Below are 22,710 nucleotides of genomic sequence, written 5' to 3'. Positions count from 1 at the left end.
TTTAAAAATATTTATTTGGAGGTATTTTCATTTTATTAAAATGCAATAAAAATTTAAATGGTGCCATAACATTTATATCATCAATAATATTTACATAAATAATGTATTTAATATTTTTTTATATGATGTATTTATGTATTTAAATTTCTATTTTAATTATTTTATATTTTATTGTTAATTAATTTAAAATAATAAGTTTTATTATTTATTGTATGTTAATATCCATATTCTAAATAAGCAATTTTGATTAAAATGTTATTAAAATTCAAAATATAAGCAGCTAAATATAATTAAAAAGTATCAAAACATATAATTTAAAAATGGGATTCAGAATTGTTTTGAATTAATAGAATATGTAATTAGGAAATAGAAAAGAACCCACAGAAATTCTTTGCTTGCGAAATCCAGATACTAGTAGCAGTAGTAAACCACTTCATGCATGACGTAAAGGTAATGGTTACTTGATGGATATAGGTAAACATGGACAAATTTTATTTTTCATATATGTAAGGGAAAATATATCCACAATCGTCCAAAAAGTAAGATAGAAATTATTAGCATAGTGCGTGTTCTTTTTCTTCTAGATCCTTTTGTCTTCCTTTCTCGTTTTATGCTCAACCAAATCCACTAAAACAAATTCATATAATTTATTTAGTTTTACTGCATACCGTAAACGCGTGTGCAAATATATATTATTGATTTCATTTATATCAAATAAAGTTTACAGTGGTTAGTCACGATTCATGTAGAGAGCTGTAAGAAGCGTTATGAATACTCATGAGTAAAACAAGATGCTAGTGAATAGAGAGGAGATCCTGAAACCCTTCTCGAGGCATCATGTGTTTGTCTTTCACCGATTTCATATTCTCTATAGTTGATCAGTCGATCTATTGATATCACTTTTTCTTTTAAGTAAGGGTTGCTTTATAAGGATAATAGTAAATATGATGTTTGGATATGTTGCTTTTTTCAGAGGTGTCATCATAATTTGTGCTCACATTGTTGTGGGTTCGCGAGGTGGAAGCTCTCTAAGCCCTAGTTGGTAGGATTTGGTTCTTGTGAGTTTCTAGTTCGCAAGGTATTCTATAAGATCAGTTTGCGAGATGTAAATATAATTAATTAATTAATTTAGATGAATAATTCAAAGATTTGATGATATTATAATAAAATTTTATAAAAGAAATTGTTGGGAAGTCAAAATTTATAAAAATGTAAGCAAATATATATAATTTATATTATAAAAAGGCATAAAATGTAATATGAAAATTGAAGTTACAGCAGGTAATGATTAGTTGGGTAATATGATGTTGGGGTAGGAGGAAAGCCGGAGTTCATTAGGTATGAACCAGTTGGACAAAAGGAGAGACAACAGCTTGATTCTAACAAATCTCCTCATCCACCTTTTCATCACTATCACTATTTAGGTTAGATGGACCTGATAATATTAATTATGATATGACTAGGTTTGTATTTAATTTCATTTGAGAATTTTAAAATAATCATAAATATATTTAATTTATTTATACTAAATAACTATATTTTAATATTTTGCAAATAAATTTAGGTTACAATTAGATAAATTGAAATAATAAAAAGAATATAAGAAAATAAAAATAGGTCACATCACAAAGAAAAAAAAGAACATCAAACCCTTGAATATATATGATTAATAACAACACTTCAAATAATGCGATAAATATGCATAGCAAATACTGATCCGCAAGTCATTTTACGGGTAGGCTCTTTTTAAGTAAAACATTTTAAAAATTAAAAGTAAAAACAGGCATGAACCATAAATCAAATTATTATTATTATGATTATTATTATTATTATTATTATTATTATTATAAGACAAGTGCTTTAAATATATAATTTAAAATTTTGATTTTTCTCAAATAATTGGAACGGACTCTTAATCGAGTAATTTTTTAAATGCACGATTAATAGTAATACATTAATTGAGTAAAATTTAAAATAAAAATTTAAGTAAAATATACTTTCTCTAAATTTAATTAGGATGAAATTTTTATTTTAATAATTTAAGTCAAAACATTATGGAGCATGAACATGAATAAAATTACTTTTTAAACAAACTGAAATGATTTGTGGTAAATATTACATGGATTCATACATCACTCAAACATAATATTAAAATAGAAAAAAATAGAGAAAAGTGTTTGTGTAATGCTGTCTTCCAGTAGCGATATTGGACGTTCAACTAGGAAAATATGTCGTAGACCAAAGTAACCACCTAATGTAAATGATCCGATGGTAGACGCAAAAGGAACGACGGTGAACTAGAGTCTGGTACAAACGAGTTGTGGAAAAATAAATTGATGGGTAATAGTGCTAATGGTGAGAAACCTCAGAAAGAGGAGGATTTTGAATTAATGGAAGGTGATGCTACAAATGAGGTCATTACTGGTATCCCCTCTATAACTTTCTTTGAACGAATACATTAGTATATTGCCCAAAGGATGTCTCGGAATGTAATTGCTAAACTCCTTGGTAGAAGGATCTCTTATCTCACCATGTCTAGCAAGTTACAGGCCATCTAGAAAACGGAACATCCATTACAAATTCTGGACTTAGAAAATGACTATTTTTCAGTTAAATTTCATGAGAATGAAGATTACCTTGCTGATTTATTGGGGGGACCCTGGACTGTCTTCGTCCAATATCTTATGGTACAGCCATGGACTCTAGCCTTTACGACAGATCAATCACTACCTAATAATCTGATGGTTTGGATTCACCTACCTGGGCTACCAGAAGAGATGTATTCTAAGAGCTTACTGAAATTTATCAGGAATGCGATAAGACCAATGGCGAAAATTGACCATAATACTGATGTTAAATCAATAGGTTGGTTTGCTAGACTGGCGGTTTTTGTGGATCTAGGGAAGCCTTTATTCTCAAAGGTCAAGATTGACGAGAGGATTCAACTGGTTGAATATGAATCCTTACCCATAGTTTGTTTTGGTTGTGGAAGGTATGGGCATTATAGAGAAGTTTGTCCTCACAAAGCAGGGCAAGAAGCAAATCCACTGGTGGAGGAAGATAAATCACCAAAGCGGGCGATGGTGTTGCAGGAGGTTGTAGAAGCGGACAAGTATGTGTAACGACCTGAAAGTCAGTGATGTCAGAGACATGGTTTCGAAACTCCGTTCTCCATTAATCGAGTTCATAGATATTATTTATTAATATTTACGAGTTAACTATAATATTATATTGAACTTTGGTCTGACAAATTCATTAATTAGATAGTTAGTTGGGGTACAAGTATAACGACCCGATTTTAGTGAGACTGAAAATGGCAGTTTCAGAACCCCATAATCTGATAATCGAGTTTGTAAATATTATTTAACAATACTTACAAGTCTACCATAGTTAAATTGGATTTAGATATGATAAAATATCTAATTAAACTGTTAATTAAGTACAAGTGGTTGAATCAAAAGTCAGTGATTTTAGAAAATGAGGAATCGAAACCCTGTTTTCGTAAATCGAACAAAAATATTTTTATTAAATATTTAAGGAGTCATATTAGAAGTGAATTGAATTTCGGTAAGGTAATTTTTTGAATTAGTGTTTAATTACAATAAAGGAACTAAAACGTAAAATTGTTAAAAGTTAATAATTAAAGAATCTACAATTAGAACTTAGTGTGAAGGGCTTATATGAGAAATATACCAAGAATATGTGTATCTATTGCTGGTTAACTAAACATTATATATGTTTATATTAAATAAAAACTATTTAATTATAAAATAAATAAATAAAAATTTAATAATAAAAAGGTTATATTATGGTGGAAGAAAGAGAAAAACTTATTTCTCTTTACATTTCCGCATTTTTTAATCAAAGAAGAAAAGGGGCAGAAGGACAAGCGGCTCGGTTTCCGAAATTTCAAAGCTTAGTTTGGTTAGTACAATTTAGTATTTTTCTTGTAATTTTTAAGTTTTCGAAATTTTAAGAACTCAAACTAGCTGACTCATGTTGTATTTTTTGTTACTGTTAAAGTTAGTGGATATTACCATTGTTGAGTAATTGAAGTTGGAGGGATCAATTTGATAGATTTTAAGTTTAGTATTGAAAAAAAGACAAAATTGTAAAGCCAATTGATGCTTTTATGCAATAGGGATTAAATTGAAAAAAATTTCAAAACTTGTGGCAAAATGAAAAATAGAAAGTTAAATTAGGCCTAGAGTGAAATCGGTATAAAGATTGGAGGTTTCATTTGATAGTTATGTTTGTCTCGGTTTTAGGGACTAAATTGAATAAAATGTAAAAGTTGCATAAATTTACAATTGACTACGAATGTGTTTGTATCTTTATGATTTGGTATGTTTGTGTTAATCTGTAACAAATGTCAACTCAGATTTCTTGAAAAAGAAAGAAAAAGACGAAGTCGTCGACGAATAGCTCAGAGCTTACGGTTTGTATTTCTATAACCTAAACCTTTTCAATTGTTCCATTTACGAATTGTGTTGCATGATAATAACATAAGGTAAGTTGGAAAGGATAGAACGAGCCGAATTGAATAGATTTGAATTAGTTGTTATGATAAGGACTAAATTTTAGATTTAAAAATATGATATATTGTTATAATTGTGCAATTGAATTTAGTTGATAATGAGTTATGTTGTCACATATGTGATTTAATGATTCGTTGATGAAATTATGTTGCAGAACTGAGAAATTAAGTATAAATGAAATTGAAATAAGGGTGGATAGTAGATAACAGATTTTAAGTTCGGAATTACGGATTTGACATTGTATGATTTAATCAATTCGATTGAGATAGGGAAAATGTATATGCTACAAAATATTATATTTAGAAGAAAATGAATGAGAAAAGAAAATAAGTTTTCAAGATAAACGCATTAGTATCAAGAATTGGCTCGAAAAATTACTCAATAGTTTAGAGAAGTTTATTTTTTGTTCTTTTTTGGGTTTTACAAATTTATAGATGTGAAATGCCCCTAATTTAAAAGCTAAAAGCTTTGATTAGGAAGTTTGATGATCAAATTGATAGAATTTGTAAATGTGAATGGTTAAATTTATTAAATTATTTAGAATTAGGATCAAATTTATAGAGTATGTAAGCATTGAGAACTAAATATGTTATTAAACTAATTAGAAAAAGGATTTCCGTGATTAATTTAACTGTATGTAACCAAAACAGGAATGAATCCAAACGTTAGTGCCTAAATTGAAAATTTTAAAGTTGGATGACCAAAATAAAAACACGAACATAATTGAGTGACCATATGCAGAATTTACCCTAAAATATAATATGTGATTAAAAAACATGAATAGGAAGCAAATATAATATGGTTAATTTTGATGATTGTCAAATAGTAATAAGATAATAACCTTAATGGCTAAAAACCATTTGAAATGTGAAATTGAAGAAATGTATAGGTGAGGGATAGAGATGTTAATGAGCCAGATTTGGGTTGGGTCTAATCAAAATTTTAGGTTTGTTTGTTAGGTTAGAGCCGACTTGGCCTGAAAAATGGGCCTAAAATTTTGTTCAAGCTCGACTTGAATAAAAATACTAAAATTCAGGCCCGGCTTAGATAAAATACTAAAACCCAGATCTGACCTGGTCCAGCTGTATTATTTTTATTTTATTTTTTATATAATTTTTTAAAAAATATAATACATTAAAAATACTAAAACATTAAAACAAATGTTTCTCAATAAATTAAAAACAATATGCATATTTAAAAATACTAAGATATGTGCAACTTAACAAGTAAATACTTCTAAAATAATAACAAAATTAATAATAAAATAAGAGTTATATAATATGCAAATAATAACAGCATAATAGTGAAAAAAAACAACAATAAAACAATAAAAAGAACAACAAGAAAGCAATAAAAAAATTAATTTTTTTGCATATTCAGGCCGGGTCTGGTCTGAGCCAAAAAGCCTTACCCAAGGTTTGATCTGTTTTCTAAATAGGCTTTTTTTTACCCAAGCCTATTTTTCAAGTGTATATTTTTATTCAAGTTCTTTCACTTTTCAGATAGGCCTAACCCGACCTATAAACAAATCTAATGAGAGATGATTCAGAGCGAATATATAATACTGATTTTATATAAAGTTAAAAGGTGATAGATACATATCGCTCAACAAATAAGACTATTAATGAACTTTAAGATTTAAGGATTATAAAAGTTTGAACGAGAACCCATATTAAGAATTCAACGACAAAAAGCTACAAATATACTAAAATTATTAGTTTCAAAAGCAAGTGACCATGGATCCCATAAAGTGTTAGCCCATGGCTTTAAAAAATAGTAGCCAAAAATATCCCTCTATGAAGATTTTGAGGAAAGGGGGCATTAAAAATTTGACCGATTTGGATTCTAGAAGATGAATATTTAAGACTAACGTGGAGGAATGAAGCAAGTACTTTTGACCACCCTATTTTAAGCAATAATCCTGAAAACAAGGGGAAATGTCTTTAAATGTAGAGCAATTTTATAAGCAAATAGGCATGTGATGTGTCGCTTCAACATTATCTGAAACACAAACATCCAGCAATGTCATGGATCTCAGTTCCTTACATTAAGCATTTCAATGCCTGCATAAACATGATTATGTGTATGTTAATTAAATGTATTATTTATAGGAATAATTATGTATTAAATATACTAGTCGACAGTTTTATTTATTATCTTTAATATATTAAGTGAAAGTATACTAGATTGCAACCTTGTGATTTTGTTATGATATATAATACGAGGTGTGTTTCAAGTTCAATGGCTGTCTCCCATGTCATTATTGTTGTAGTTTGTTTGTTTGGCTTTTATATATATATATATATAAAGATTCATATCCTTTGACATTATTATTGAGGTATTCTTTTTCATAATTTCTGAATACATAAATGATGTTTTTCTTTACAACTCACACGTCATTGGCGTAAGCAAAAAAGATGATCCTAGAGCAGATTGCTTGGATTTGAGGATGAGCACCCATAACAAATGAATCAATTTAGTGTCAAGGAGAACAATCTATATATTTAAAATTTTTACAAAGTTCATTAAAAAACTAGAGTATTTAAAATTTTTTATTTGTTTAAATGTTATACCTACACACGTAATTAAAATATATCCTAATTCACTAGTCACCAACAAATGTTGAATGTAGTAGTAAGACATATTGTATTTTTAAAAAAAAAATAAAATAAAATTTGTACCTCAGAGATAAACATTATTGAGAATAGGGACAAAGCTAGGAATTTGTTAATAGGGGAATAAAGTTTTAAAAGTTTGGGGGCAAAGGTAAAAAATTGATGTAAAAATGCTTAAATTTAATATTTTATAACTAAAAAGGATTAAAAATGATATTATATCAATTATCTAGCCTTGTTCCCCTAGCTATGTCCTTGGTTGGAAGGGATAGTAAAAGCAAATTTAGAGGGGGTTGGTAGGGGTTATAGGTGGATACAGAGGGGCTGGCAAGGGCCTTGGCCCCTTTAAAATAGAAAATTTCTATTTAGACCCTTGAAATTTTGTTTAAAATTTTAAATTAGTAAATGTAAAATTATATTTTGGCCCTCCTAAAATTATAAAAATTCGGTTTAATCCTTTAAAAATTATAAAGATATAGACTATAAAAAATTAAAATTTCATTTGCCCCCTCTAAAAATTATTTTGGCTTCGCCCTTGGCAGGGGGCCTCTACCCCACTAAATTTTAAAAATATTCAATTTCACCTATTAAAATTTCTTAATTTTTATTTTAATATTATATTAATGTCTAAAAATATAATAATTTGTGTTTGGCCCCATAAAGTGTTTTGAAGTTTTTCTAGCTTATAAATGTTTATACTAAATTTGGTAACAATTTCAATTTAGTTTGATAAACCAATACAAGGTAGTATCTAAATATTAATTTGGTAAGAAAATAATGTTAATTAATATATCTAAATATAAAGTAGCATTTAAATATTAATTTTGTCACAATTGATTTTCTTTAAATCGAAATTAGGAACAATTAGGGTTTAAATTGAAATAAGCCATAAGTTGGCAGTGTCTATTGAAAAGTTAGGAAAAGCTAAATGATTGATTTGGATAATAGTTGAGATCCAATTCTGGTTCGGTTGTATTGAAACTAGCTCATTCCTTAGTGGGAGACATAATAATTGTCAATGGATGGATTTTATATGGTTAAAGACTGTCCGAGAAGAGCTATAAATAGCTGGGAAAAGACTTCTCAGTGAGAATTCTTCTCACTTCAGTTTCAGTTTCTTTTCTTCTTCATCTTCTTCCTTGGTTACTTCGAAGAAGAGATAGATATAGAAAGCTCTACATGGAACGGTGATCGTGAGGATTCAGTCGGAAAAGTAGAAAGCCCAGGCTAGTAAGGTTCTAAGTCCTTTAGTATGTGTAAGATTTAGAAAACAAAGTTAAGGGTTTTAAGAACCATTTTAGGGGTTCTACATGTTTCTGAAAAACTGAGTTCTAAGTTGAATAGATAGGTTTAACTTATAATTTTTGGTTATAATGCTTAGTTGCCAGGAGAATGGAAGATCTAGCGTTTGGAAAAGCTAAGTTTGGGAGGAAAGGGCATCAGGTGAGTTTTTATACTCCATCCTTGGAATGTTGTGTGACTGGCATGTCTTGTGTTGAATACCATGATGATGTAGGAACTTTATTGATTGTGAATGTTAAGTATGCATAAGGTTGAGTAGGTTTATGAGTATCCTCTAGTGTGTCGATATAAAAGAAATGGTTATGATTTTATGCTTGAAAAGAAGACTACCCCATGAAAATATGTTATGCATGCATGTATTGTTTGTTTACGACAATGGAGTACAAAAGGGAATTTTTAATGGGCTAAATGAAGTTAAGACTAAGAAATGGTATTTTTGTATACCGCCATACGATGTTGTTGGATGTCAATCGTGATGTATGAAGCTCCGGGCTTTGTAGGGGGATACTTTGGTGTTCGTGCATTAAGGTATAGAAACAATGAAATGGAGGAATGGGCGGATGAATAGGGAAATTAAAATTTTGTTAAAATTCTGCCATTCGGTGTTGCTGAGTGAAAATTGTGATGTGTGAAGCTATGGGCCTTGTAGGGGGCACGCTTCAGTATTTGAGTATCAAGGTAATATGTAAAAAGGAATACTATCGAATGGTCCTTTAAGCAACACCGTGATGATGATATTTAAGTTCCATATAGCAACACCGCGACGATAGCCAACAGGCTTTATGAGGCATCACTACGATGACAATAAGGTCCTTCGGGGCAATACCTCCAAGAGGTTTAGGGTGTAAGATCATAGTTTGACTATGGTGACCAATGGAGTCCCTTAGAACATTAAACATGAGATATATTGTGTAATGCCATAGCTCGACTATGGTAGCATAGAGAGTCTGTCTGGACAGTAAACACGGGGTAGTCCACCGAGACTATAAAAATAGGGTAGTCTGTTTGGACGTTAAACATGGCATCGTGTTGCATAAGACCATAGCTCAATTGTAGCTGCATAATGTAATCTGCTGAGACAATAAACACGAGTGGATAACCAGGACAGTAATCATGAGAAATCCTATAAATAAGGAAAAAGTTTAGAAAGAAAATTAAAGTGTGGACAAACAATAGTTAGCCAACAGGTTTGAGGAATTCGTTGAAGATGAAAAACAAAATAGAAATGGGAAAAGACTGCCTAAATAGTAGTCATGAAAGTCAAAAGGGCATATGGGTGACAACCCAGCAAGATCTAGACAAAGGAAATAATGTGCCAATAATGACAGCAGGTTTGAGGATGTATACAAGGTTAATTTGTAAAGATATTAAAATTTTAGGGACCTACCATGAAATATTTAGATGTGTTGATGAGATTGTTGAAAGATTCATGAATTTGACAGTTAAATAAAAGTATTTTGTTAAGTGATTTTTGACAATTTTAATGTTTAAGGATTTAATTGTTAAAATAGTAAAGTTACATAGAATTTTGGTGAAATAGTTGAAAAATATGAGTTGATTAGGTACTATATAGTAATTAGCTAGCATGGTTTTTGCTTAAATGTGGTTAATTGGTAAGTTTTGAGTTTAGAGACTAAATTACATAAAGAGTAAAATGTTGAGGGTAATCTGGTAATTTTTTATTAAAGGGGTAGAAGCTTAAGTTTATTTATTTTGATTTTGAATAGATTAATTAAGTGGAAATTATTATTTAGATCAAGAAACAAATCAATTGGACGTTAATTGCGGAAAAGCCAAAGTAGCGGAACAATCTTCAGTCTCGTGTTGGAATTGGTTTTACTTAGGTAACTTTGTAATTTAATTAAAGTAATTTATCTGGTTTCTAGTTGTAATTTGATATATATCCATAAATTTGGTGATTGGATTCATTAACTTAAGAAAAGAGAAAGACCCTGGTTGAAAGATATCATGGCATTTTACCCGAAATGAGAAAGACCATAGTTGAAAGATACTATGACAATAAACTGAAATGAGGAAGACCCTAGTTGAAAGATACTATGACACTAAATCGAAAAATAAACAAGACCATAGTTGAAACATGCTATGGCATTAAATTTGAATGAATGAAAACCATAGTTGAAAGATATTATGGCACCACTTCGGGATTGTGTAAGACCGTGGTCGAAAGATACTACAACATCTTCTAAACAATAAGATAATCGGAAAGGTACACAAATTGAATGTTTATTATATTAATGATCTAAGTTTTGCCATGTGAATAGGAATCAATCAATATGTAGGTAATATTTGAAATAATACATGTCTTATGTAAAGTAATTTTATTCGGTAAATTATGTTTACATTTATTCGAACTTATTAAGCATTATGTGCTTATGTTATTTGTGTTTTTCCTTATAGATCTCGAAAAGCCTAGTTGATTGGGAGTTCAATTTAAAGCATACACATTATCCATCTCTCATCTTGGTAGATGTTTTGGGTCATTTTGATGTCAGTTATGAATGGCATGCACTATGATCTTTTGGTTAACTTATTCATGTTGTTTATGTTTGGAATTTGACTTGGTGATACTTTGTAGTTATATATATATATATATATATGTTTGGTACTTTGGTTTACTGTTGTGATTTTAAATGCTTTTGGTATTTTGGTTGATGCCTTATGATGATAAATATAAATGTTGTTTAATAGATGTGATGAAATGAATTATTTGAGTATGTTAAGTACATGTTTAATTTGTTATTTTAAGATTAAATTGTGTGATTGTTGGAAGTAGACATGAATGGTATGAATGAATAGTAAGACTGGTATGTGATTATATTTGGATATTATGAATATGAATGTAAGTTAGCTTGGCGTGAGATATGTGTTTGATTTGACAAATGAATTGTGGTGTCAATGAGAGCACATTGGTTAGGCACTTAGGTTGAATGTTTTGGCATGTTTAAGGCTTGTTTGAATGGATTTTGAAGGCATGTGAATGGATGAATTTGGTTTGGCTTGGCATCTAAGACAAGGGCTTTTTTTTAGCTTGTTTTAGAAGGCATTTTAGGTGCACATGGCCTGGGACATGCGTTGTCACACGACTTTGTGCCACACATGGTCACACCACACAACTGTGTGTAATTTTAATTTTAGGTGCAGGTTTGTCCACACGATCTTAGAGAGTTACACGGCCGTGTGACCTCATTTAGAATACTTACACAATCGGAGACACAACCTGCGACACGATCGTGTGACCCTAATTTGAATACACACACGAGCGAAAACATAGGCTGAGATACGATCGTGTGACCCATTTTTTGAATTATAAACGGTTTGGCCACACGGCCATGTTTCTGAGTCACATTGTCTAGGCTCTGTCACACGACCTGTCCACATGGGCGTGTGACCCCTGTTTCAAAAATTTTTAAATTAGTCATTGATTATTCCCAAACTATTTTTAAGGCCCCGTAGGCTCGGTTTAAGTCCAGTAAATGTATTTATGCTATAAATGAAACTTGAAATTAATTGTAAACATTTAAATTTGAATAATTGTTTCTATATGATGTTAATTGTTTCAATTTGTATTGTAATACTCTATAAACCTAATCCGGTGATGGAGAAGAGTTAAGGGTGTTATAGAGAGATACCCAAAAAGAGTATCCCAGTGATAGATGTGTTTGTTAAGACTATTCCCTTTGAGGAAAAGCTTTTCGAGTATAACCTGTTGGAAAAAATCAGATTTGAAAACGGTTTTCTTGCATAGCAAAAAAATAAAATTTTGAAAATCGATTTGGTTTGTGATATTTATAGTAATAAACCTTAATCGAATTCATACTTGTGTTTTTGGATAAGTAGATCTTTAATTTTTTTAGCTTTCAACAAAACGATATTCTCTGCTATTCTCGTACTACGAATTGCTTCGAATGTGGGCTCGAACTAATTGAATCAAAACACAGGACTAGAAAAATTTTTCCATTTGGGGTGAAAACAAAAATTCTCTCTTCTTTAATAGAAACCAGTAAAATTGTTGTTCTAAAAAAATATGTTTATAAGTTGAGAATAAATTCTCTCTATTTTTTGGCAAAATAACAATCTCTCAAAAGTTATGTTAATAACTCTATTGGTGCCATCTATTTATAGGAAGAGAAGGTAGAGGTTTATTTTAAATAGAAAAATAACATTCTACTTAGAGTAGGGGGTAAATGACTCACTATTGTATTTCTACTAAGGTTGCTACCCTCTTTCTAACAGCCCGATTTTGGGCCTAATCAGAACAGTGATTTCAGAACCACTAACTCAGGGTTGGAGAAAGTAATTTTAATATTATTTTATGTGTTGGAGCATGATTATATGAGTGCATGAAAATTTTGGTGAAATAATTTAGCGATTGCATGCTTAATTTTAAAAAAGGACTAAATCGCATAAAGTGTGAAAGTTTTGTTCTACTATTTAATGGTGTCAAATAGCTATAAAACATTAAATTAGAGGTATTTATTGAGTAAATAGACCATAAATATGTTAGTGGTTGATCAAGGAGACAAAAATATTGTAGGGTCAAAGTTAGGTAAAATGTTGGTGACTAATTTGACTAGAAATAAAATAAAATAAGGAGAAAAAATATCAACTCTCATCTTCCTCCTTTCCATTGAAAAATACCAGCAAAATAAGGGTTTTGGAGCTTCAAAATTTCAGCCACTCTCTACCCTTACAAGTAAGTGATTTTAATGGCATTTCTTGATAGTTTTTGTACTTTTAGGACCCTTGTAGCATAATTTAGCTAATGAGGGGACTATTTTGCAAAATGGTTTAAATTTTAAGGTTTTTCCATGAGAGTATTCATGTTGTCTGCTGACTTTTTTTAGAAGAAAATGAATCTTGGTTGTTAAATAAACAACTTTTGTGAAGTAGTTTTCATGAAAACCCTAACTGGGGACCCTTTTGCATAAGTTATAAATTATGTGGTAAATGTGTTAAATAATTGAAATTGTGAGATTGTATAGGCTTAAAGTAGTTTTTTCTTAGCTTGGTTAATGAGGAAATTCTATAAAAATCAATTTACGAGCCTAGGGGTAAAATTGTAATTTTTGTAAAAGTCTAGGGGCAAAATGGTCATTCTACTAAAATATGAATTATGAAATGCATTGATTAATATGATGATTAAATTAGTAAATTTTTATCATTTTATATCAAGAAATACAAAATCTGGGCCTAGACCGGGGGAAGACCAAACAAGTAGATTAAATCCAACTAGTCGCTCACTTTTTTGTATATCGAGGTAAGTTGTACGTAAGTAAGGCAACTTTATTGCTATTATGAGTTGAATGATTGATTTTGCATAATATGGCTGAATATGATTATGAATAATGTATGATGAAATTAATGTGGTAAATTCTCGGTTGAACCTAGGAATAGATTGGATATCCATGCCATGGCATCGGTATTAATATGTGCGCTAGTGTAAGACTATGTTTGGGACATGGCATCGACATTGAAATGAGAGCTAGTTTAAGACCATATCTGGGACATGGCATTGGCCTCGACATGTGAGCCAGTGTAAAACCATATTTAGAATATGGCATCGGCAATGTAATGAGAGCCAGTGTAAGACCATGTCTGGGACATGGCATTGGCATTGAGACGAGAGCTAGTGTAAGACCATGTTTGGGACACGGCATCGGCATTGAGACGAGAGCTAGTGTAAGACCATGTCTGGGACATGGCATCGGCCTCGACATGTGAACCACTGGAAGACCATGTTTGGAACATGGCATCGGCAATTCACCCTCTTGTGTAAAGCTTGTCAGATATCCTTTAGTATTCCAAATGGTTTCACGAGTTATTTTAAAGCTTATGACAATGATATGGAATGATATAATCATGTTGTGAGTGATATAGGTTCTTATTCGAAACTCATCAGATCTGAGTCTAGTTATGATGTCTTAATGGTAAGAATAACATGAGTAAGTTCTATCTATGAAAATGATTTTGAAATCTTTGGCTTATATTTGTGATGTATAAGTATGTGGAGATATCTACCTTTGTGCACTCAAGAATGTTATGTTGATTTATTATATGCTATGTGTTTTATATATGCATGGTTGGCATTGTTATTTATTTACATGCAACTTACTAAGCTTTATGCTTACTCTCTCTCCTTTCTATTTTCTTATAGTGCCGCCAAGTTAGTATCAAGGATCAAGGGACGTTGGTAGCATCGATCACACTATCACCTAAAGCTTTGGTATAGCTAGTTTAATATTTTGATTGTGGCATGTATAGGGACTTGAATCTTTTGTTTAGTGTATTGTTAGTTTGGCACATATGATGAATGTGATATTCATTTTGTATAGGTCATTAATGTTGGCTAATATTGATTATTATTAAATGCATTGATGAAAATTTCTCATGGTTGTGGTTGTTTTGGTTATATGTGTTATGCTTGGATTGGTTTGGTTGATGTTGTGTAGGTTGGTGCAAGTAAGAGTGGCAAAAAGGCTTGGTAAATAGCCTTGTTTTTGTCCACACAGGCAGATACATGGGCATGTGTCTAGACTGTGTGTGACACACGACTTGCCCCAAAGGCGTGTGGTAAGGCTGTGTATTCCTTGCACCTAAAGTTGGCAAAATAGAATGCCCAGTAGTAACCACACGGGTGGAGACACGGCCGTGTGTCCCAACCGTATGGAGGACACGGCCTAGTATACGGGCGTGTACCATGGTCGTGTGCCGTTAAGGGGTTGCTGACGTCAGAAGCAGAATGTCAAGGTTTTTGCAGACGGGCATGTCATGTCCATATGAGAGACTCGGGTCATGGACACCGATGTGTGCCAAGCTGTGTGAAAACCCATGTTGGTTCGAATCGAAAAATAATTTGCATAGGCTAGGGACACGGGCGTGTCCCGATATGTTCAGGTTATGTGAGCCACACGGGCATTCAGCATGGCCATGTTAAGAAGACACATGAGCGTGTTGCCCTTCCACACCGGTGTGTGCCTCTGTCAGCTTGAAATTTTACCAAGTTTTCTAAAGTGCACAGATTAACCCCGAAGAAATTCCCAAGTGTGTTTGGGGCCTCTTAGGTTTATAGTAAGGACATTAAAGTATTATGAAAGGTTATAATTTGGAGCGAAATTCCATATCTAGGAAATGTATGTTTGTATGTATTTAAGTTTGGTAACACCTCGTACCTTGTTCTGGCGTCAAACTTGGGTAAGGAGTGTTACATTTAGTGGTATCAGAGTTATAGTTTAGTCGATTTTCAGACTAGCCTAGCATGAGTACGAGTCTAGCTATACATGCCATAAATATATTATGTGATAGTGTAACGAGTCCTGAAAAATTTAAATTGTGTTTTCATATAGTTAATAGATCCTGACGGAGTTATGGTGGATGATGTAGAAAGTAATGCGCCAGCTCCCGCTAAAGGGATCGCACCAGTCGAAAGTGGGCCCGTGATATTAAGTTAGGGCGGAGGGGCTAAAGAAGCCTACCTCTATATGATGAATGCTTGGTACTTGGAGTTCGTTAGTGCAAATCCGAAGACCCCGCCTACCCCACCTCCTCCGATTCCTCAGCCTGCCCATATGGCTCCCCAATGAGTAGAAATAATTAGGAGAGAAAAACCTCCGGCAGATAGAATTCGTAAGCATGGGGCCGAGGAATTTCAGGCTAAAATTGATGATGACCTAGAAAGAGTAGAGTTTTGGTTAGAAAATACCATTAGGGTATTCGATGAATTGTCTTGCACCCCTGAGGAGTGCATGAGTTGTGTTGTGTCGCTCCTGTAAGACTCGGCCTACCAATGGTGGAACACCCTTGTGTCGATTGTACTAAAGGAAAGGATTACATGGGAGTTTTTCTAGGAGAAATTTCGAAAGAAGTATATTAGTCAGAGGTTTATAGACTAAAAGAGGAAAGAATTTCTAGAATTGAAGCAAGGCCGAATGACGGTAACAGAGTATGAGCGCGATTTCGTGAGACTTAGCAAATATGCTAGGGAGTGCGAATCTTACAAAGCCATTATGCGTAAGAGGTTTGAAGAAGGCTTGAACGAAGACATTAGATTTTTGGTTGGTATTTTGGAGTTAAGAGAATTTGTAGTACTTGTTGAGAAAGCGTGTAAGGCCGAAGATTTGGCCAAAGAGAAGAGGAGAGCAGACATTGAGTCACGTGACTTAAAGGAAAGACAAATGGGAAGATCATTTCAGACCTCATCCAAGAGATCGAGAGAGATTTCTACTCAACCAAATGCGTTGATAGGATTGCTGAACAGAAACAAGAATAAGCAGTATGCGACGTCTAAAGCTCAGGCCACTTCCATTGCGAGCATTGGTAGTGCTCGACCGAGGTAGACGACACTTCAGTAAATGCCGAGGTAATGATAGAGGCTACTTCAAGTGTGGTTCACTAGACCACTTTATTCGAAATTGTCCTGAGATGGAGGGGAAAGACAAAAAGGAAGATATGAGAGCGAGTAATGCTCCCTCGAGGGGTAGACCATAGAAGAACCCTGGGAGTGGGGCTAGTAGCAGAGGTACGCCTAGAGATTCTACTATAAGGTCCAAGGGCAGAGTGTCTACAAGGAAATATGCCATTCGCACTCGAGAAGATGTTGCATCTCCTGATGTGATTACGGGTGCCTTTTCTATCTATGATATATCTGTGGTTGCTTTAATTTACCCGGGGTCCACCCACTCTTATATTTGCATAAAATTGGTACCTAGTATGAATATACTAGTGGAGTCTACTGAATTTTTGGTAAAAGTGTCCAACCCGTCAGGCAAACATGTAATAGTTGACAAAGTGTGTAGAAATTGTTCTTTAATGATTAGAGGCCACTGATTTCCGGCTAACCTCATGCTACTACCGTTTGATGAATTTGACCTAATTCTTAGATGGATTGGTTGATTGTTCATAACGTGTTAGTAAACTATGGTAGTAAGTTTATTGAATTGAGATGTGAAAATGGGAATATTATTCGGCTTGAATAAGGTGAATCGGATAGCTTACCTGTAATAATTTCTTCTATGACTGCTGAGAAATATATATAAGAAAAGGGTATGAGTCTTATCTCGCATTTGTGTTGAATATCCAAGTGTTTGGAAGTGAAGATTGAGTTAGTGCCAGTGGTGTGTGAGTTTTCGGATGTGTTTCTAGATAAGTTGCCCGGACTGCCTCCAGCTAGGGAAGTCAAATTTGGTATCAAGTTAGTCCCTGGTATTGCACCTATATCGATTTCCCCGTATAGGATGGCACCATTGGAGTTAAAAGAGTTGAAGGCTCAGCTACAAGAGTTAACGGATAAGGGTCTTGCGAGACCGAGCTATTCTTCGTAGGGTGCTCTAGTACTTTTATGAAAAAGAAATACGGGTCGATGAGGTTATGTATTGACTACAGACAGCTCAACAAGGTTACGGTGAAGAACAAGTACCCCTTTACCAAGGATCGATGATTTTTTTGATCAATTAAAGGGAGCCATGGTGTTTTCTAAGATAGACTTAAGATTCGGTTATTACCAGCTAAGAGTTAAGGAGCAAGATGTGCCGAAAACCTCATTTTGGATGAGATATGGGCATTATGAGTTCCTTTTCATGCCCTTTGGCTTAACAAATGCTCCCGCCATGTTTATGGACTTAATGAACCGAATTTTTCGGCCATACTTGGATAAATTTGTTGTGGTTTTCATTGATGATATATTAATTTATTCTCGTGATGAGAGTGATCATGTGGAGCATTTGAGAACTATTTTGCAGACTTTAAAAGATAAACAATTGTATGTCAAGTTTAGTAAAAGCGAGTTTTGGTTTCGAGAGGTTGGATTCTTAGGACACATCGTGTCGGGTGATAGGATTAGAGTTGACCGGAGTAAGATCTCGGCTATTGTTGAGTGGAAACCATCAAGAAATGTATCAAAGATTAGAAGCTTCCTAGGCTTAGCGGGCTACTATAGAAGATTCGTTAAAGGATTCTCCCTGATTGTACTCTGATGACGAGGTTGCTACAGAAGGATGACAAGTTTGAGTGGATGGAAAAATGCCAACAGAGTTTTGAGAAACTTAAGGCGATGTTGACTGAAGCCCCAATTTTAGTGCAACCAGAACCGGGAAAAGAATTTGTAGTGTATAGCGATGCATCCTTGAATGGATTAGGATGCGTGCTCATGTAAGAAGGCAAGGTGATAGCATATGCCTCGAGACAACTGAAGCCACATGAGAAAAATTATCCGACTCACGACTTAGAGTTAGCAGCCATAGTGTTCGCACTGAAGATTTCAAGACACCACTTGTATGATGAAAAATGCCGAGTATTCACTGACTATAAAAGCCTAAAATACATGATGACTCAAAAGGATTTGAATATATGAGAACGAAGGTAACAGAGTTGATTAAAGATTACAAGTTAGTAATTGACTATCACCCAAGAATCGCAAATATGGTCACTGATGCATTAAGTAAGAAGTCATTGTTTGCGTTGAGAGCTATGAATACTCAATTGTCTGTAATTGAGGATGGTTCGATTCTAATAGAGTTAAGAGCTAGACCTATGTTTCTTCAAGAGATTTGTGAAGCTCAGAAAAGTGATAAAGATTTGCAAGCCAAGATGACTCAGTGTGAGACAGTTGACGAATCTAATTTTCAGATTAGTACCGACAGTTGTTTGATGTTCCGAGACAGGGTCTGTATACCTAGAGATGATGAGCTTATTGGAAAAATTCTTCACGAGGCATATAGTAGTTATATGTCAATCGATCTGGGTAGTATTAAGATGTATAATAACTTGAAGAGATTATATTGGTGGTCAGGCATGAAAAGAGACATATCAGAGTTTGTGTCAAAATGTTTAATTTGTCAGCATGTGAAAGCCGAACACCAAGTACCTTCGGGTTTACTTCAGCCTGTAATGGTTCCCGAGTGGAAATAGGATTGAATTACCATGGATTTTGTGACAGGATTGCCATTGTCACCTAGAACGAAAGATGTGGTTTGGGTCGTAGTAGACCGATTAACGAAGTCGGCTCATTTTATCCTATACGTACCGACTACTCGCTTGATAAACTAGCCGAGTTATATGTTCCTGAAATTGTGAGACTTCACGAAGTGCCTATGTCGATTATTTCGGATTGGGATCTAAGGTTTACTTCACGGTTTTGGAAAAAGTTACAAGAAGCTTTGGGGACAAAGTTGAATTTTAACACAGCTTTTCATCCGCAAATCGACGGTTAGTTGGAGAGAGTAGTTCAGGTTCTTGAGGACATGTTGCTGTGTTGTATTCTTAAATTCCAAGGTAGTTGGGAAAAGCATTTATCGCTGGTAGAGTTTGCCTACAACAATAGCTATTAGTCGAGTTTGAAAATGGTGCCTTATGAGGCTTTATACAGGTGTAAGTGCCGAACTCCCTTGTTATGGACTGAACTCAGAGAAAATTAGATTCACAGGGTTGATTTAGTCAAAGAGGCTGAAGAGAAAGTTAAAGAAATTCGTGATTGTTTAAAGGCCGCTTCGGATAGACAAAAATCCTACGCGAATTTGAAACGAAAGGAAATTAAGTTTCAAGTCGGTGATAAGGTGTTTTTAAAAGTATCCCGGTGGAAGAAAGTCCTTAGATTTGGTAAGAAAGAAAAATTCAGTCCACGTTTTATTGGACCTTATGAGGTGACAAAGAGAATTGGACCGGTAGCTTATCGACTAGCCTTACCATCTGAGTTAGAGAAGATCCACAATGTTTTCCATGCATTGATGTTACGCCGTTACCGTTCTGACCCTTCGCACGTTCTTTCACCAATAGAGGTTGAGATTCAATCAGACATGACGTATGGCGAAGAGTCGGTTAAGATCTTAGCCTGAGAGGTCAAGCAATTGAGAAATAAAAGTATAGCACATGTGAAAGTACTGTGGCATCGACATGGGGTTGAAGAGGCCATATGGGAACCCGAGGAAACTAAAAGAGATCAATACCCTAACCTTTTCACCGGTAAGATTTTTGGGGACGAAAATCCCTTAAGGGGAAAATTGTAACAGCCCGATTTTGGGCCTAGTCAGAACAATGGTTTCGAAACAACTAACCCAAGGCCAGATAAAGTATTTTTAATATTATTTTATATGTTGTAGCTTGATTATATGAGTGCATGAAAATTTTGGTGAAATAATTTTAGCAATTGCATGCTTAATTTTAAAAAATGAGTAAATTGCATAAAGTGTGAAAGTTTTGTTCTACTAGTTAAAGTTGTCAAAATAGCTATAGAACATTAAATTAGAGGTATTTATTGAGTAAATAGACCATAAATATGTTAGTGGCTGATCAAGGAGGCAAAAATATTGTAGGGTCAAAGTTAGGTAAAATGTTGGTGACTAATTTGACTAGAAATAAAATAAAATAAGGAGAAAAATATATCAACTCTCATCTTCCTCCTTTCCACTAAAAATACCAGCAAAATAAGGGTTTTGGAGCTTCAAAATTTCAGCCACTCTCTACCCTTACAAGTAAGTGGTTTTGATGGCATTTCTTGATAATTTTTGTACTTTTAGGACCCTTGTAGCATAATTTAGCTAATGAGGGGACTATTTTGCAAAATGGTTTAAATTTTAAGGTTTTTCCATGAGAGTATTCATGTTGTCTGCTAAATTTTTATGGAAGAAAATGAATTTTGGTTGTTAAATAAACAACTTTTGTGAAGTAGTTTTCATGAAAACCCTAACTAGGGACCCTTTTGCATAAGTTATAAATTATGTGGTAAATGTGTTAAATAATTGAAATTGTGAGATGCTATAGGCTTAAAGTAGTTTTTTCTTAGCTTGGTTAATGAGTAAATTCTATAAAAATCGATTTACGAGCCTAGGGGTAAAATTGTAATTTTTGTGAAAGTCTAAGGGCAAAATGGTCATTCTACTAAAATATGAATTATGAAATGCATTGATTAATATGATGATTAAATTAGTAAATTTTTATCATTTTAGATCAAGAAATACAAAATTTGGGCCTAGACCGGGGGAAGGCCAAGCAAGTAGATTAAATGCAACTAGTCGCCCATTTTTTGTATACCAAGGTAAGTTGTATGTAAGTAAGGTAACTTTATCGCTTTTATGTCTTGAATGATTGATTTTGCATAATATGGTTGAATATGATTATGAATAATGTATGATGAAATTAATGTGGTAAATTACTGGTTGAACCTAGGAATAGATGAGATATTCATGCCATGACATCGACATTGATATGTGCGCTAGTGTAAGACCATGTCTCGGACATGGCATCGACCTCGACATGTGAGTTAGTGTAAGACCATTTTTGAAACATGGCATTGGCAATGTAATGAGAGCCAATGTAAGACCATGTCTGGGACATGGCATCGACATTGATATGTGCGCTAGTGTAAGACCATGTCTGGGACATGGCATCAGCCACATTATGAGAGCCAGTGTAAGACCATGTCTGGGATATGGCATCAGCATTGAGACGAGAACTAGTATAAGACCATGTTTGGGACATGGCATCAGCCTATACATGTGAGCTAGTGTAAGACCATGTTTGGAACATGACATCGACAATTCACCCTCTTGTGTAAAGCTTGTCAGATATCCTTTAGTATTCCAAATGGTTTCATGAGTTATTTTAAAGCTTATGACAATGATATGGAATGATATAATCATGTTGTGAGTGATACAGGTTCTTATTCGAAATTCATCAGATATGAGTCTAGTTATGATGTCTTAATGGTAAGAATAACATGAGTAAGTTCTATCTATGAAAATGATTTTGAAAGCTTTGGCTTATATTTGTGATGTATAAGTATGTGGAGATATCTACCTTGGTGCACTCAAGAATGTTGTGTTGATTTATTATATGCTATGTGTTTTAAATATGCATGGTTGACGTTGTTATTTATTTACATGCAACTTACTAAGCTTTATGCTTACTCTCTCTCCTTTCCATTTTCTTATAGTGCCACCAAGATAGTATCAGGGATCAAGGGACGTCAGAGGCATCGATCACACTATCACCTAAAGATTTGGTATAACTAGTTTAATATTTTGATTGTGGTATGTATAGGGACTTGAACCTTTTGTTTAGTGTCTTGTTAGTTTGGCCACAAGTGTTGGCTCATATGACGGATGTGATATTCATTTTGTATAGGTCATTAATGTTGGCTAATATTGATTATTATTAAATGCATTGATGAAAATTTCTAATGATTGTGGTTGTTTTGGTTATATGTGTTATACTTAGATTGGTTTGGTTGATGTTGTGTTGGTTGG

Source organism: Gossypium arboreum, chromosome 4 (assembly GCF_025698485.1).
Source record: "Gossypium arboreum isolate Shixiya-1 chromosome 4, ASM2569848v2, whole genome shotgun sequence".
NCBI lineage: Eukaryota > Viridiplantae > Streptophyta > Magnoliopsida > Malvales > Malvaceae > Gossypium > Gossypium arboreum.
The sequence above is the reverse complement of the archived record's forward strand: the minus strand, read 5'-3'. Positions refer to the sequence as shown.